Source organism: Oncorhynchus clarkii, chromosome 20, assembly GCF_045791955.1.
Source record: "Oncorhynchus clarkii lewisi isolate Uvic-CL-2024 chromosome 20, UVic_Ocla_1.0, whole genome shotgun sequence".
In the NCBI taxonomy this organism is placed as follows: Eukaryota; Metazoa; Chordata; class Actinopteri; order Salmoniformes; family Salmonidae; genus Oncorhynchus; species Oncorhynchus clarkii.
The window spans coordinates 28,681,600-28,700,608 of record NC_092166.1 but is presented as its reverse complement, the minus strand read 5'-3'; the positions used below and the strand labels follow the sequence as shown (position 1 = coordinate 28,700,608).

The following is a 19,009-nucleotide window of genomic DNA, read 5'->3' as shown; positions in this document are numbered from 1 at the left end:
GAAACAGAAGATGGAGCACCCCCCTATCCACATTGAAGGGACCTCGGTGGAGAAGGAGGAACCTTTTAAGTTCCTCGGCGTACATATCACAGACAAATTGAAATGGTCCACTCACACAGACAGTGTGGTGAAGAAGGCGCAATAGCGCCTCTTCAACCTCAGGAGGCTGAAGAAATTTGGCTTGTCACCTAAAACCCTGACAAACTTTTACAGATGCACAATCGAGAGCATCCTGTCGGGCTGTATCACAGCCTGGTACGGCAACTGCACCACCCTTAACCGCAAGGTTCTCCAGAGGGTGGTGTGGTCTGCACAACGCATCACCGGGGGCAAACTACCTGCCCTCCATGACACCTACAGCACTCGATGTCACAGGAAGGCCAAAAAAGATAATCAAGGACATCAACCACCCGAGCCACTGCCTGTTCACACAATGCCACCCTAAATAATGCCAGTTTAATAATGTTTACATATCTTACATTATTCATATCACATGTATATACTTGTATTTTGTACCATCTATTGCACCTTGCCTATGCGGCTCAGCCATTGCTCATCCGTATACTTACATGTACATATTATCATTCACCCCTTTAGATTTGTGTGTATTCGGTAGTTGTTGGGGAATTGTTAGATTACTTGTTAGATTTTACTGCACTGTCGGAACTAGATGCACAAGCATTTCGCTACACTCACATTAACATCTGCTAATGTATGTGACAAATAACATTTTATTTGATTTTATTTCCATATATATTTGCTAGCTGCATGTGTGACATAACGCCACCAGTCAAATATTTATAATATAATTTACAAAGATTTTTTATTTTTTATTTTTATCAATTAGTATATTTGAATTTAACCATAATGTTTGTTGTCATATTTGTTCAGTATTTTCTGGTGGATTAAACTGAAATTGCAACCTTCAATGGCTTGTTTTTAAAATAGCGATATTTTTAAAGATTATTTCATTTTAAAATAACCTAAAGTGAGAGGTTGTAATCTGAATAATGGGAAAAAAGCCATTATTGAATATGGGGTGAGACATCCTTCCTAATGTGGTAGAAAACCAGTTCGGATTTAAGTATTGTTTTTGTATGGTTGAAGCCTTTAGTGAGAGGTCTAATGCTTAATATTTAATAAGTGCTGCCCTCCGAGTTCATATTCATTATACACTGCTCAAAAAATAAAGGGAACACTTAAACAACACAATGTAACTCCAAGTCAATCACACTTCTGTGAAATCAAACTGTCCACTTAGGAAGCAACAGTGATTGACAATAAATTTCACATGCTGTTGTGCAAATGGAATAGAAAACAGATGGAAATTATAGGCAATTAGCAAGACACCCCAATAAAGGAGTGGTTCTGCAGGTGATAACCACAGACCACTTCTCAGTTCCTATGCTTCCTGGCTGATATTTTGGTCACTTTTGAATGCTGGCGGTGCTTTCTTTCACTCTAGTGGTAGCATGAGACAGAGTCTACAACCCACACAAGTGGCTCAGGCAGTGCAGCTCATCCAGGATGGAACATCAATGCGAGCTGTGGCAAGAAGGTTTGCTGTGTCTGTCAGCGTAGTGTCCAGAGCATGGAGGCACTACCAGGAGACAGGCCAGTACATCAGGAGACGTGGAGGAGGCCGTAGGAGGGCAACAATCCAGCAGCAGGACCGCTACCTCTGCCTTTGTGCAAGGAGGAGCAGGAGGAGCACTGCCAGAGCCCTGCAAAATTACCTCCAGCAGGCCACAAATGTGCATGTGTCTGCTCAAACGGTCAGAAACAGACTCCATGAGGGTGGTATGAGGGCCCGACGTCCCGAAAGCAGGTTCACACTGAGCACATGTGACAGACGTGACAGTCTGGAGACGCCGTGGAGAACGTTCTGCTGCCTGCAACATCCTCCAGCATGACCGGTTTGGCGGTGGGTCAGTCATGGTGGGGGGTGGCATTTCTTTGGGGGCCGCACAACCCTCCATGTGCTCGCCAGAGGTAGCCTGACTGCCATTAGGTACCGAGATAAGATCCTCAGACCCCTTGTGAGACCATATGCTGGTGCGGTTGGCCCTGGGTTCCTCCTAATGCAAGACAATACTAGACCTCATGTGGCTGGAGTGTGTCAGCAGTTCCTGCAAGAGGAAGGCATTGATGCTATGGACTGGCCCGCCCGTTCCCCAGACCTGAATCCAATTGAGCACATCTGGGACATCATGTCTCGCTCCATCCACCAACGCCACGTTGCACCACAGACTGTCCAGGAGTTGGCGCATGCTTTAGCCCAGGTCTGGGAGGAGATCCCTCAGGAGACCATCCGCCACCTCATCAGGAGCATGCCCAGGCGTTGTAGAGAGGTCATACAGGCACGTGGAGGCCACACACACTACTGAGCCTCATTTTGACTTGTTTTAAGGACATTACATCAAAGTTGGATCAGCCTGTAGTGTGGTTTTCCACTTTAATTTTGAGTGACCCCAAATCCAGACCTCCATGGGTTGATAAATTTGATTTCCATTGATAATTTTTGTGTGATTTTGTTGTCAGCACATTCAACTATGTCATGAAAAAAGTATTTAATAAGAACATTTCATTCATTCAGATCTAGGATGTGTTATTTTAGTGTTCCCTTTATTTTTTTGAGCAGTATATAAATAGGCCTGCTTAATTTTGTCTGGCTTGCCGTTCCAAGTAAAATGTAATATGTTTTGCTCATTTAAAAAACAAGTAGGCCACAAGTAAAAAGGTAAATTGGGATATGACTAAGGAGTTAATCAGGAAGATTTTTCCACAAATGGTATTTTCCTTTATATAGTCACAAGAGCTTATCTCTTTTTGCTAACTTTCTATAAAATAAATTGTAGTGAGATAATTTATTTCTTCAGGATATGAATAGTATGTTCACTTCACCATCAGACCATTTTATTGGTAAACTACACGGTAATGTAAAAGTTGTATTTTTTTGTGATCCAATACGTAATATAGTAATTACGTATCATAATTTGGTTGTCATCCAGAGATGTTCGAAAAATTGTATAGATCCTCTATGAGGCTGTGGAGGGATCCAAATTGTGGATTTCAAAGAAAACATGAATCATCAGTGTACAATGACACCGTTGTTTTTAAGCCCTGGATTTCCAGTCCCTTGATATTATTGTTATGTCTGATTTTAATTGCTAACATTTTGATGGCCATAATAAATAGATATGCCGATAGTGGACAACCTTGTATTACTCCTCTTGACAGTTTAATACTTTCTGAGAAGTAGCCATTATTTACTATTTTACACCTAGGGTAACGATACATACAACTTTAAGAAGAGATTCTCCAAAATTGAAATATTCCAGGCATTTATATATAAATTCCAGTCGTACTTTATCAAAACTATTTTCAAAGTGAGCTATGAATACCAGGCCAGGTGTCCCATATTTTTCATAGTGTTCTATCGTTTCCAGTACTTGTCTTACATTATCTCAAATGTATCGTCCATGTAAAAACATGTCTGATTAGGACATGTTATCCGGGACATGCTATCCATTTTTCTAGAATTTCTGCATCACAACAGTGAAGTGTAAGGGGCCTCCAATTTTTTTTATGGACTGGATCTTTTTTTCTATCACTTGGGTCATGTTTCAGAACTTATTGTTGAGAATCTGATAATCTATCATTTTTAAGGTTAAAACATGCTAATAATGGTCCTCTGGTATACCTCCTTGAATCCACTTGTTCTAATAAATCCATGATATTCGTGATTTCCTTAAGTGCATGAGGGTAATAGTTTGTAGTGTGATTTCCTTTAGGGTCCATTGAGGTATTTAAAACCGTATTATAATCTCCCACCATAATAACAGAGTCTTGTATGGCTTGTAAGCTTGATCAATTATTATTATTATTTTTAAAGAAGCGTTGATCATCATTATTTGCACCATCTACTAATTCATATCATCAACCCTTTTTAAATACTTTGCCCATGGGAGAACTATATTATGTTCCTCATCAATCTACACACAATACCCCATAATGACAAAGCAAAAACAGGTTTTTAGAAATATTTGCAAATGTATAAAAAAAACTGAAATACCTTATTTACATAAGTATTCAGACCCTTTGCTATGAGTCTCGAAATTGAGCTGTTTCCATAGATCATCCTTGAGAGGTTTCTACAACTTGATTTGAGTCCACCTGTGGTAAATTCAATTAATTGGACATGATTTGGAAAGGCACACACCTGTCTATATAAGGTACCACAGTTGACAGTGCATGTCAGAGCAAAACCAAGCCACGAGGTTGAAGGAAATGTCTATAGCGCTCCAAGACAGGATTGTGTCGAGCCACAGCTCTGGGGAAAGGTACCAAAACATTTCTCCAGCATTGAAGGTCCCCAAGAACACAGTGGCCTCCATCATTCTTAATTCCTAAGTCTAAGCGTCCCACTAGCGGGAGGGTGCGCAATTCAAATAAATAATCATAAAAACTATGGATATTAAACATTTAGGTACATATAAGTGTCTTATATCGGTTGAAAGCTTAAATTCTTGTTAATCAAACTGCACTTTCTGATTTACAGTAGCTATTACAGCAAAAACATGCCATGCGATTGTTTAAGGACGGCGCTCCAAATCAAAATATTTTTCCACCGGCACGGGTTTCATAAATTCACAAATAGCGATTAAATATTCACTTACTTTTTGAAAATCTTCCTCTGATTTGTCATCCAAAGGGTCCCAGCTATAACATGTAGTGTTGTTTTGTTAGATAAAATCCTTCTTTGTATCCCAAAAAGTCTGTTTAGTTGGCTCAATCAATTTGAGTAATCCACTTCAACATGCAGATAAAGGAATCTGAAAATCTACCCCTGAACTTTGTTTCAACAAGTCAAAATACATTTCTATTTACTCCTCAGATACCCTAAAATGTAATCAAACTATAATATTTCTTACGGAAAGAAGTATGTTCAATAGGAAACCGATTTTAACAGGTGCGTCCTGTCTACATAGCGCGTGCAAACACACATTTCCAAGACTGTGTCCCTGTACTAAAAGTGATATTTCTTATTCATTTTTGAAGTTACCAGCTTGAAACCTTGAACATACCTTGAACCCTGTGGAAGCCATAGGAATTGCATCCAGGGAGCTAATTATCAGCATGATCTTATACTTTCCATTGTAAGAGGATGGTCTCTCAAAAAAAATCCCTACGGTTAAGCATGTTGGTGGTAGCATCATGCTGTGGGGATGTTTGTCAGAGCTCTTTGATGAAAACCTGCTCCAGAGTGCTCAGGACCTCAGACTGGGGAAAAAGTTCACCTTCCAACAGGACAACAACCCTAAGCACACAGCCAAGACAATGCAATGCAATGCTTCAGGACAAGTCTCTGATTGTCCTTGAGTGGCCCAGCCAGAGCCCGGACTTGAACCCCATCGAACATCTCTGGAGAGTCCTGAAAATAGCTGTGCAGCGACACTCCCCATTCAATCTGACAGAGCTTGAGAGGATCTGCAGAGAAGGATGGGAAAAACTCCTCAAATACAGGTGTACCCAACAAGACTCAAGGCTGTTATTGCTGCCATAGGTGCTTCAACAAAGTACTGAGTAAGGGGTCTGAATACTTATGTAAATGAGACATTTAAGTTTTTATTTTGAATACATTTGCTAAAATATCTTTTAAACAGTTTTTGCTTTATAATTATGGGGTATTGTGTGTAGATTGATGAGGGAATTTTATTTTTATAATCCATTTTAACGAAACAAAAAGTGGAAAAGTCAAGGGGTCTGAAAACTTTACAAATGCGCTGTATATTTGAAAATCTAGCATATCTTAATTTATTTCCACAATTAACAAGGAATATGTGTAATAATGTAAGTTCATACAAAGGATTGTTACCTATAATCAGGATTGGCATTACAAAAATTACATTTTTGGCAAGCACACACATACACACTCCCCACCCTTCCCCCACAAACAACCACAAGATCAGATGTTCAACAGTTCAAATCAAATGTTGTTGTTCACATACACGTGTTTAGCAGATGTTATTGCAGGTGTAGCGAAATGCTTGTGCTTCTAGCTCTGACAGTGCAATAATATCTAACAATTACACAACATACAGTGACTTGCGAAAGTATTCACCCCCTTGGCATTTTTCCTATTTTGTTGCCTTACAACCTGGAATTAAAATAGATTTTGGGGGGGTTTGTATCATTTGATTTACACAACAAGCCTACTACTTTGAAGATGCAAAATATTTTTTATTGTGAAACAAACAAGAAATAAGAAAAAAAACTGAAAACTTGAGCGTGCATAACTATTCACCCCCCCAAAGTCAATACTTTGTAGAGCCACCTTTTGCAGCAATTACAGCTGCAAGTCTCTTGGGGTATGTCTCTAAAAGTTTGACACATCTAGCCACTGGGATTTTTGCCCATTCTTCAAGGCAAAACTGCTCCAGCTCCTTCAAGCTGGATGGGTTCCGCTGGTGTACAGCAATCCTTAAGTCATACCACAGTTTCTCAATTGGATTGAGGTCTGGGCTTTGACTAGGTCATTCCAATACATTTTCCCTTAAACCACTCTAGCGCTGCTTTATCAGTATGCTTAGGGTCATTGTCCTGCTGGTAGGTGAACCTCCGTCCCAGTCTCAAACCTCTGGAAGACTGAAACAGGTTTCTCTCAAGAATTTCCCTGTATTTAGCGCAATCCATCACCATCTATCATTCCTTCACACCAGTTTCCAAGTCCCTGCTTATGAAAAACATCCCCACAGCATGATGCTGCCACCACCATGCTTCACTGTGGGGATGCTGTTCTCGGGGTGATGAGAGGTGTTGGGTTTGATCCAGACATAGCATTTTCCTGGATGGCCGAAAAGCTAAATTTTAGTCTCATCTGACCAGAGTGCCTTCTTCCATATGTTTGGGGAGTCTCCCACATGCCTTATGGCGAACACCAAACATGTTTCTTTATTTCTTTCTTTATGCAATGGCTTTTTTCTGGTCACTCTTCCGTAAAACCCAGCTCTGATACGCCAATCACCGCTGTGGAGCTTTGCAACTCCTTCAGGGTTATCTTTGGTCTCTTTGTTGCCTCTCTGATTAATGCCCTCCTTGCCTGGAGGTTTGGTGGGCGGCCCTCTCTTGGCAGGTTTGTTGTGGTGCCATATTCTTTCCATTTTTAAATAATGGATTTAATGGTGCTCTGTGGGATGTTCAAAGATTTGGGTGTTTTGTTATAACCCAACCCTGATCTGTAGTTCTCCACAACTTTGTCCCTGACCTGTATGGAGAGCTCCTTGGTCTTCATGGTGCCGCATGCTTGTTGGTGCCCCTTGCTTAGTGGTGTTGCAGACTCTGGGGCCTTTCAGAACATGTGTATATATACTGAGATCATGTGACAAATCATGTGACACTTAGATTGCACACAGGTGGACTTTATTTAACTAATTATGTTACTTCTGAAGGTAATTGGTTGCACTAGATCTTATTTAAGGGCTTCATAGCAAAGGGGGTGAATACATATGCACGCACCACTTTTACGTTTTGTATGAACTTTTTATTTTAAAAAATTGGGGACTATTTTGTGTACGTCCACTACATGAAATCCAAATAAATTACAGGTTGTATTGCAACAAAATTCGAAAAACGCTAAGGGGGATGACTACTTTTGCAAGGACCTGGATACCCAAATACACACAAATCTAAGTAAAGGAATGGAATTAAGAATATAAAAATATATGGACCAGCAATATCAGATCGGCATAGAATAAGATACAGTAGAATAGTATAGGATACAGTATACACATACAGTTGAGTCAGAAGTTTACATAATTTGAGTCAATTGGAGGTGTACTTGTGGATGTATTTCAAGGCCTACCTTCAAACTCAGTGCCTCTTTGCTTGACATCATGGGAAAATCAAAATAAATCAGCCAAGACCTCAGAATTCTTTTTTTAGACCTCCACAAGTCAGATTCATCCTTGGGAGCAATTTCCAAATGCCTGAAGGTACCACATTCATCTGTACAAACAATAGTACGCAAGCATAAACACCATGGGACCAACAGCAAAGGACCTTGTGAAGATGCTGGAGAAAACAGGTACAAAAGTATCTATATCCACAGTTAAACAAGTCCAATATTGACAAAACCTGAAAAGCCGCTCAGCAAGGAAAAAGACACTGCTCCAAAACCGCCATAAAAAAAGCCAGACTACAGTTTGCAACTGCATATGGGGACAAAGATCGTACTTTTTGGAGAAATGTCCTCTGGTCTGATGAAACAAAAATAGAACTGTTTGGCCATAATGACCATCGTTATGTTTGGAGGGAAAAGGGGGGGGCTTGCAAGCCGAAGAACACCATCACTTCCATGACGCACGGGGGAGGCAGTATCATGTTGTGGGGGTGCTTTGCTGTAGGAAGGACTGGTGCACTTCACAAAATAGATGGCATTATGAGGTAGGAAAATGATGTGGATATATTGAAGCAACATCTCAAGATATATTGAAGATATATTGAAGCAAGACATGAGTCAGGAAGTTAAAGCTTGGTCGCAAATGGGTCTTCCAAATTGTCAATGACCCCAAGCATACTACCAAAGTTGTGGCAAAATGGCTTAAGGACAACAAAGTTAAGGTATTGGAGTGGCCATCACAAAGCCCTGACCTCAATCCTATAGAAAATGTGTGGGCAGAACTGAAAAAGCGTGTGCGAGCAAGGAGGCCTACAAATCTGACTCAGTTATGACTAATTTATCGGCCATGGAGAATGAGAGCCCACTGTTCTTGGTAGCGGGCGGCGTCGGTGGCACGGTGTTATCCTCAAAGCGGGAAAATTGTCTGTGACATGGCTGGTTTTCATTTTGTAGTCCTTGATTGTCTGTGGACCCTGCCACATACGTCTTGTGTCTGAGCCGTTGATTTGCGACTCCACTTTGTCTCTATACTGACGTTTTGCCTTTTTGATTGCCTTGCGGAGGAATAACTAGACTGTTTGTATTCTGCCATATTCCCAGTCACCTTGCCATAGTAAATGCGGTGTTTCGCACTTTCACGGTTTCTGGTTAGGGTAGGTTTTAATAGTCACAGTGGGTACATTTCCTATACATTTCCTGATAAACTCAGTCACCATTATCAATATTATTCTCGGAAGCTACCCAGAACATATCCCAGACCGCGTGACCAAAACAATCTTGAAGCGTGGATTCCGATTGGTCAGACCTGCGTTGAATAGTTCTTAGCACGGGTACTTCCTGTTTGAGTTTCTGTCTGTAGGAAGGGAGGAGATAAATGGAGTTGTGGTCAGATTTTCTGAAAGGGTGGGGGAGGGCCTTGTAGGCATCCCAGAAGTTGGAGTAACAGTGGTCAAGTTTTTTGGCAGCGCGAGTACTATGGTCGATATGTTGATAGAACTTCGGCAGCCTTTTTCTCAAATGTGCTTTGTTAAAATCCACAGCTACAATAAATTGTGCCTCAAGGTATGTGTTTTCCAGTTTGCATAAAGTCCAGTGGAGTTCTTTGAGGGCTGTCGTGGTATCAGCTTGAGGGGGATATACACGGCCGTGACTATAACCTAAGAAAATGATCTTAAGAGATAATACTGTCTGCATTTGATTGTGAGGTATTCTAGATCGGGTAAACAAAAGGACTTGAGTTCCTGTATGTTATCACAATTAAGCCATGAGTCGTTAATCATGACGCATACACCCCGCCCTTTTTCTTCCCAGAGTGATATTTATTCCTGTCTGTGCGATGAACTGAGTATCCAACTGGCTGGTCTGATTCAGACAGTAAATCCTGAGAGAGCCATGTTTCCGTGAAGCAGGGTATGTTACAATCCCACATTTTTCTCTGGAAAGAGACCCTCGCACTGAGCTCATCAACTTTATTATCCAGAGACTGATCATTAGCGAGTAATATACTTTGAAGCGGTGGGTGGTGTGCGCGCCTCCTAAATCGAACTAGAAGACCGCTCCACATCTCCTCCGCCCGCGTTGTTTTAGGTCAGCTTCTGGAATCAGTTCAATTACCCTGGGGGTGCAAACAAAGGATCCACTTCGGGAAAGTCATATTCATGGTCGTAATGCTGGTAACATTGTTCCATCCCCGAGCCCAAGTCAAGAGAAGAGTTGATGTGCGAATGCACATACAGTTGTAGCTTCTTGAGAAGGCATGCAGAATTAAGTAAGAATGGGAAGATTTGATTAACCAATGTCAAGTCCTAGCTGATGGAGCTCAGATACACCCCCTACCCTGAAACACACATGCTGGTCCCCCATTGTGACCATTTTCTCAAGCATCTCTGTGCAGTCAGACCTATTGATTATTTTGTGCTACCAGGGCCACAATAATTTACTCCCTCTCTGATTGTCCGAGTGTGACGACCTCCCCATGGGTTACTGCAGCTAGTGTTGCCAGCACTGCCACTACCTGGGTGAGGGCAACCCACCAAAATTCCCACAGGATAGGTACAAGGTCATCAAGGTTCTCATTAGCAGCTTTGAGAAATTCCTTGTATACTATGCTCACACATCCGGGGACTTTGGCATTGTTTGACCAACCCTGCCAGGCAGGCTCAGACTCTTGATTGGCCATTGCTGCTTTAGTGGGTCTCTGACCGCTTTTATCGGCTACTACTTACAGTAGGCCTATAAAACAGATAAGGACTTCTCCTTAGTGTGTGGGTCGCTCAGGTGGGTATCTAGGGTATAGGGTTGGGGATCATTACATCATGATAGGACAATAAATAATATATATATATATAATATATATATATACAGATAATTAATTTTAAATGTATATCCCATATCTGCACAAAATTGAAAGCTCTTTTCTTTTTTCATTCACTTAACTCCAAACTTTTACAAACACAAAAACACACACCCCACTTTCCATCACAATTTCCATCACAATACACCTGCACATACCCACATACTGTGCCTTCTTTGTCCTCCGTTTGCTGTGTTTTAATCCCTAACGATGTTGATTCCTACCTAATTTCCAACTTTTCCATTTAAGTCTATTCACCTTGAAGAGTGGGTACAGCGCCATTCTGCAATTTTCTTCAGGAACTTTTAATTCATTCCTATTTTTTTTTCCAGCGAGTCTTTTGCCCAGGCTTTTAACCATTATTTTATCTTTAAAGAATGCACCTTTGGCCACGATTGGGCGCTCGTATCGCTGTCCTCTCTGTCTGAAACAGGGTACTGTACACATTCGAGTTTGATTTTGTCGACAGTGTCGCCTGGGATCTGTTGCGCTTTAAGAAATAATTATTTCACCACACTTTCGGGATCTTCACCCTCATTTTCTTTAATACCAGTAAGTACCAGATTTTCTCGCATGGATCTAGTTTGTATTCCAAGTTAGGCTTCTCTCAGAAACATCTTCTCCTTTTTAAGTTCTTTAAAGTCTGTTTCAATAGCATTGACTGTACCGTTCAGCTAGTTGTTTCTCCATTGCCACAGCTTTGTCCTTTATTTCTTTACTGAGAAGTTCAAGTACACCCAATTGATCATTTAGTGATTTTAGCAGGTCGGTTTCCACTCTTACCGTACTAGGTGGTGAAAAGTATAAATCATCGGTGTCTGTCCATTTGGTTTTCAATTTTTTCCCTGGTTCCTCTCCGACATGTTTTTGCCTTAGTCCGTTTTAGAGATATTGAATATTTGCAATTTCTCATGAAGCATTCTGCAACGCCATCTTTAGTCCATCTTCAGTCCGCTATCTCAGGGCAGACATTTGATGAACTGACTTGTTGGAAAGGTGGCATCCTATGACAGTGCCACATTGGCACATTGAGTCCGAGATAACCAAGCTAGTTGGTGATGTTAACGTTTCCGTTGATGGCTTATGAATGGAAGAACTGTCTATGGTCCTGGCACTGGTTGGTGACAGCCAGTGCTTGCCTCTTCTTTGCAGAGAATGGGATGTCCTACTCACGTCATTGGTAGCTAAAATGGCACTCCAGCACTTTCTGTTCTCCTTGTTAGGAGCTGCCAATAACTATTGAGTGAGCTCTCACACGATGACCACTCACAGGCATTATTTCCCTGGCCTAAAGGCCTGCATCGGATAACTTTTGCATTCTGAAGTTGCTACCTAAGCGGGGCTGGGCGTTATTTTCTCATGTTTTGACCCAGTCGTTAATTCGAATCATTCTATTCATTTGACGTTGCTATGCTAAACAAATCATTGGCATGTAGCTAGCTAGTAGAGATTCAACAATGATGAGAGACAAGAACTCCAATAAATAATGATTGAATAAATATCCAATAGGCCTACATAGGCCGCACTGCACTGGTTAATGAATGAATGGAATTCTAATGGTTTCCGGTTTCCGTGGTGAATTATTAGCTAGCTAGCCTACTGGCATGGGAGAGATCGCGTTTGTAAAATGATACATGCTTGCACAGGCCGTAGAGGCATACAGGTAGGTTTATACAACCCCCAACTGTTGCGAACCAAATAGTAATAAGGAAAAAAGAATGTGTAGGTGCTTTTTTCCCGAGCGAGATTACGCTTATGAATTTCCTGCATGGGCTGCGGGACAGTGGAATTATGACATTTCCGAAACCAGAGACCGAGAAACAGCTTCTATATCCAGGCCATCAGACTGATTAACAGCCACCACTAGATGACCTCTGCTCAATACCCTGCTCTCTGCCAAGTACCCTACTCTGCCCCTCAGTCACTGTCACTAGCCAGATAGCACCGGGCACTGTACCCTGCACCTTAGGGACTTCTGCCCTATGTTCATAGTCATTGAACACTAGCCACTTGAATTATGTTAACGTACTATTTATATATCTTCTGCTGTAAAATGTTGGATTATTGTGTGCTTGTTGACATGTACTGCATTGATTGATAGGAACTAGGAACATAAGCATTTCGCTGCACCCGCCATAACACCTACTCAGCGGTGTACGCGATCAATAACATTTGATTTAACTAAAATAACCACTCGTTCAAATCTTTAAACATCAACTGAATGTTAAATATTAAGGCATTTAAGGAAATCTGACACCTACACGCTCCTTCCATTGTGATGCACTGAAGTCAGGGACTATAATCCCCTTTCCTCATTCAAGATAAAGCTGTGTTAGTTCCCCTATCTGTCTGAGGCTCAATGGAAGACCTCCGCGTGTCAGCCACACACACACACACACACACACACATGTTACACACACACACACGTTACACACACACACACACACACACACGTTACACACGTTACACACACACACACGTTACACACACACACACACGTTACACACACACACACACACACACGTTACACACACACACACACACACACACACACACACACACACACACACACACACACACACACACACACACACACACAAACACGTTACACACACACATTACACACACTGAGAAGATAAAGCTGTGTTAGTCAGTCCCTATCTGTCTGAGCTAGACTCCCCTCAATGAATGGAAGACTTTCGCATGTCAGCTAGCCACAGCGATTGAGATTGCAGCTGAGGAGTGAAGAAAATAAATTAGATTCAAGGCTGTCTAATTTTACAGCAACTGTGATCCATCAGACTAGCGGGAGGTGACAGTGGAAATGACGGATGGAGACAGACAGGTGGCCTTACCATTTCACTGATTTACGCTCAAAAGCACGGCACGGGCCCCTAGATTTATTGAGTGAACATGATCCTGTTCATTATGACTGTCACCTAAGACCATTTCTCTCCATCTCAACGGGGGTCACTTTAGCAGGGGAAGATGGAAAGGAGAACATGAGAGGGATAGGAGGACAACTTTAACATATAGACAGTGTACAGGCAGGGAGGTTGGGGGGAGTTTTTTTGGCCCTGTGAGCTGCCGAGTGTTGTCAAATATAAAACAACAATCAGCAGTTGTCACAAAGTGCTTTACAGATACCCAGCCTAAACCCCCAAATGAACAAGCAATGCGGAGGCAAAAGCAGAAGCACAATGGCTAGGAAAAACTCCCTAGAAGTCAGGAACCTAGTAATAATAATAATAATACCTTTTATTTGCACCTTTCAAGATATACAAGGACACTTACAGAGTAAAACATAAAATAGCAAATATAAACATGGCAATACTAAAAGCAAAGGACCTGATTCCGACCCGAGCTAAGTGCGCATAAATGGAACATAATTAGATTTTTATGCACTTTTCTCTCTACACATATTCTGACCTTGAACTTAAACATGAGAACAGCATGCTATTCACCCGCTATTCGTTTGGGGTAGAGATCAAAGAACTGAAGGTGCGGCGGAGGTATTCTGATCTTGACTCAATTCCCACATAATTCAACCGCCTTTACGCACAATGAAATGATGAATAAGGTCGAGCAACTTGTCGGTTCCAAGTGGAACAACATCTACTTTCTTCTTTTTCAGATAGAAATAACACCATTCTTCATGCAATGTAACTTTTTAATTGATAAGAGCTAGGTAAATGAGTAAGCCGTTTGGATGAGGAGATTGTAATATATCTAGTGAACATAGATCTCTGTGTCATCAGCATAGCAATGGACTTGGAGACTGTGTTGACGGATGATTTCTCCGAGGGGTATGATGTAGATAATGAAGGAGAGGCCCTAGGACTGAGCCTTGGGGGACCCTCTGGTGGACAGGTGCGTGGGCGGATTTGAAGTACCCCAGAGTCACAAACTGCTGCCTGTCGGGCAGGTAGGACCTTAACCAAGCCAGGGCTGATTGAGTGATTCCCAGAGTCCTCTCCATTCTTTCAAGGAGGATGGAATGGCAAACAGTGTCAAAGGCAGCTGATACAGTAGGTCCAGAGGGATGAGGAGGTTGAGATTGCCTAAGTCAGCCGCTAGAAGTAGTTCATTGACCACTTTGGCGAGAGTTGTTTCCATGGGTAGACTTGGCCTTGTGGAGAGCATCTTCGTAGTTTGAGACATGATCCTTATATGCCTCAGCATGTACTGTGAGCCCTGTTTTCTTACACAGCGGCCGGCAGCCTTTATAGTACGTAGTTTGGGTGTATACTGGGGTGAAGACGCAGGGTTTAACAGGGGCCAGTAGATGCATATTTGAGGATACCACTTTGTTGTTGTTGGAAACCAGGTCACCAACAGGGGTCAGGAGAGGTTCAGGGCAGGGGGTTGGGGGTTGACAGGTTTAATGTTTCTGAGGGTGATGGTGCATTTGTTAAGGGTCTTGGGGAGGGGGATGGAAAGCTTAAATAGGATGGATATGTGGTCAGAAATGGTGCGTTCCAGGCCGTACAGATTGTCGGGAGCTATGCCAATGGAGCACACCAGTGATGCCTTGGACTGAGTTGGAAAATTCACATGCTGTGTGAAATTGAAACAGTCCAACAGGGAAAGGAAATCCGCCGCAAACTCACAAGTGCTGGAGTCCACATGGATGTTTAAAGTGGAACTTACATTGTTTTAGCAACATGAAACCAACATAAAAAATCTGTTCATATACACCCCCAGGAAGAATATGACACAATGTTTTACATTTTCTGACAAGCGAGCACTAAGATATGGTTATTTTCACCTTTTCATCAATTCATGGAATGTTTGGGAATGATTTATATTTAACGATTTGTGAAGGTAGCAATACAGGGTGGGAAAGCCACTGCAGTAAATAAAACCAACAACAAAAACATTTGTCTTGTCCAGGACCGGAGTCTACGCAGACCGTTGCGCCAATCAGAGCTACAGTAGGCCTATATGCAAACAAGCCATTTGCCACAGGCCTGCCATCATTCACTTAAAACTGGACTGTGTGTTTACAGTCAGTAGCAACAGCACAACTTTAGATCGTTAGAACGCATTCGCCAAAAGCCACAAAATACACCTGAATGGATTTCTGCAAATAAGTTTTTCCTAGCCCCCGTGCTTCTACACCTGCATTGCTTGTTGTTTGGGGTTTTATACTGGGTTTCTGTACAGCCCTTTGTGGCATCAGCTGATGTAAGAAGGGCTTTATAAATACATTTGATTGATTGATGTAAATACCACGGGAGTCCTCTTAGATTTGGGAACTTCACAGTCCTATTGAGCAAACAACCAGGTAGGCTCTCTCTCCCTCAGTTGCCTATGAACATCAACAACAACAAGATCAACAACTAATGCTAGCCAGAGCAAGATGAGCTAAATTCTAACAAGGGAACATTAGATAAACCCTCTCAAATTTTTTCAGCTAGTTGGCCATCAAAATCGCACAGATAAATGAAGGGGAATAGCCTGCTCCTACTTTTGCAGCTTGCCTGCCAATGCATGCTTGTCCCAACCCACGCTTTGACAACTGAATTGGAACTTGCCTCCCTCCCCGCCCATTTGGTCGATGCCAGATACATTTGGTTGACAACTAAGAGATATGGATAACAGTTGTTCAAGTTCAGCCTAGCTAGCAAAGCGATTCACCTTTCTTGCTAGCTAACCAAAAGACATCTGCATCTCTAGCTGTAGCCAGTACCCACCGAAAATTACAGTATGATGGGAAAAGGTCGGTCACTCACCCACTCCTCCAATGACATAACATCTTCCCAGAAGCGAGTTAGCTAGCTAACGTTAGGCTTCATGTTTTTAGCTTGCTAAATAAATAGCTAGCTACATAAATAGATAAGCTAGCCCAGGGGTGTCAAACTCAATCAGCGCATGAGCCATATTGAAAAAATAAGGAATTTGCAGGCCAGACATACAGTAGGTGATTCTTATTTTTTCTCAACCTGCAACTGCGACCCAAACTAGTCATTGTTTGAAAACATATGGCCCTTAATAATGTCTGCTTACAGCAGTGCTTCTCAATTATTTTCTGTTACACCCCCCCTAGGAAGAAGTAAACATTTCGCGCCCCCCAACTCTCCGCCGCGACTGTAAATAGAATAATTTGTCTATAAAATTGTTATAAGTACACCTCTGCATAACATTGTACCTTTATTAACATTAAAGAAAACAAAAAAAGAAAGAAATATAGATCAACTTACAACAAAGAATAACTTTATTAACATTGTTTTTTAGTCTGTAACAGAAAAGACTTCAAGTGCATCAATTTGCCAGAAATTTAAAAAAAATTGTAATCCTTATTTAAACTGTAAACATTTTTGACCATTTGATACGGAAAAATAAAATAAAATCAGCTCCTGCTCAATGTTTAGCTGGGACATGTACTTGGTCTTCAGTGCAGCAACAGCAGAGAAGCCAGTCTCACAAAGATAAGATGTTGCAAAAGGAAGAAGAATGCCCATGGCCCTCAGCCCTAAGAGCTGATACTGATGCTAACAGTGCTGGTTTACTGAAGTAGCATTCACAAAGCGGGACGATTGTTGGCAATATTCGGCACGTTTTCGCTGAAAAAACTCAAGCGGCTTATCAGCGTGATTGGGGTGTAGTGTCTTTAAGTGATGCCTTGTTTTATTTGACTTCATGCTGTCCGCTGCCAACATTTTTAGACACAGTAAACATACCGGTCTTTCCTCGTCTCCCACCGTAGTCACATTGAAGCCAAGCGCTACATACGCTTCGTCATATTACGTTTGTCTCATTATCTCCGTCTCTCTCCACCTTTCTTTTCATCCCTGTTAAATATTTTAAGGGTTTGTTATCTGCACTCTTAAGGGTTTGTTATCTTCACTTCATATCTCCTGCTCTGTGCTGTGTGCTCTTGTTCAGTGCAACAACAAACAAAAAAACTACTCCCTGCGGCAAAAAAAAACATGTTCCCCGGGGTCACACGCGGCCCCCCCCCCCCGGCATCGCTCGCCCCACTATTTGAGAAGGACTGGCTTACACCTTAGCCAAATACATTTAAATACAGTTTTTCACAATTCCTGACATTTAATCCTAGTAATAATTCCCTGTCTTAGGTCAGTTAGGATCACCACATTATTTTAAGAATGTAAAATGTCAGAATAATAGTAGAGAATTATTTATTTCAGCTTTTATTTCTTTCATCACATTCCCAGTGGATCAGAAGTTTACATACACTCAATTAGTATTTGGTAGCATTGCCTTTAAATTGTTTAACTTGGGTCAAACGTTTCAGGTAGCCTTCCACAAGCTTCCCACAATAAGTTGGGTGAATTTTTGGCTCATTCCTCCTGGCAGAGCTGGTGTAACTGAGTCAGGCTTGCAGGCATCCTTGCTCGAAAAAGCTTTTTCAGTTCTGCCCACAAATTTTCTATAGGATTGAGGTCAGGGCTTTGTGATGGCCACTCCAATATCTTGAATTTGTTGTCCTTAAGCCATTTTGCCACAACTTTGGAAGTATGCTTGGGGTCATTGTCCATTTAGAAGACCCATTTGCGACCAAGCTTTAACTTCCTGACTGATGTCTTGAGATGTTGCTTCAATATATCCACATATTTTCCTACCTCATGATGCCATCTATTTTGTGAAGTGCACCAGTCCCTCCTGCAGCAAAGCACCCCCACAACAAGATGCTGCCAGCCCCGTGCTTCACGGTTGGGGTGGTGTTCCTTGGCTTGCAAGCCTCCCCCTTTTTCCTCCAAGCATAAAGATGGTCATTATGACCAAACACTTCTATTTTTGTTTCATCAGACCAAAGGACATTTCTCCAAAAAGTATGATATTTGTCCCCATGTGCAGTTGCAAACCAAAGTCTGGCTTTCTTTTATGGCGGTTCTGGAGCAGTGGCTTCTTCCTTGCTGAGCGGCATTTCAGGTTATGTCGATATAGGACTTGTTTTACTGTGGATATAAATACTTTTGTACCTGTTTCCTCCAGCATCTTCACAAGGTCCTTTGCTGTTGCACTTTTTTTGCACTGCATGGATCACAGGTGTGGTTGAATGCAGCATTGCTGTATGGTGCACTCAAAATGTATTGTTGTTGAATAGCCAGCAGTGGTATAAAGTACTTAATTAAAAATACTTTAAAGTACTACTTAAGTCATTTTTTTGGTATCTGTACTTTACTTTTACTTCACTACATTCCTAAAGAAAATAACGTACTTTTTACTTTATACATTTTTCCTGACACTGAAAAGTTACATTTTGACAGGAAAATTGTCCAGTTCAC

At 41.6% G+C, this 19,009-nt stretch overlaps 1 protein-coding gene across 1 annotated transcript in view; it reads left to right on the top strand.

The window, feature by feature from the left end:
* Positions 1 to 19,009, top strand: part of LOC139377369 (kelch-like protein 14) — a 55,161-nt gene that overhangs the window by 18,138 nt on the left and 18,014 nt on the right. The gene's annotated exons all lie outside the window — the stretch shown is intronic.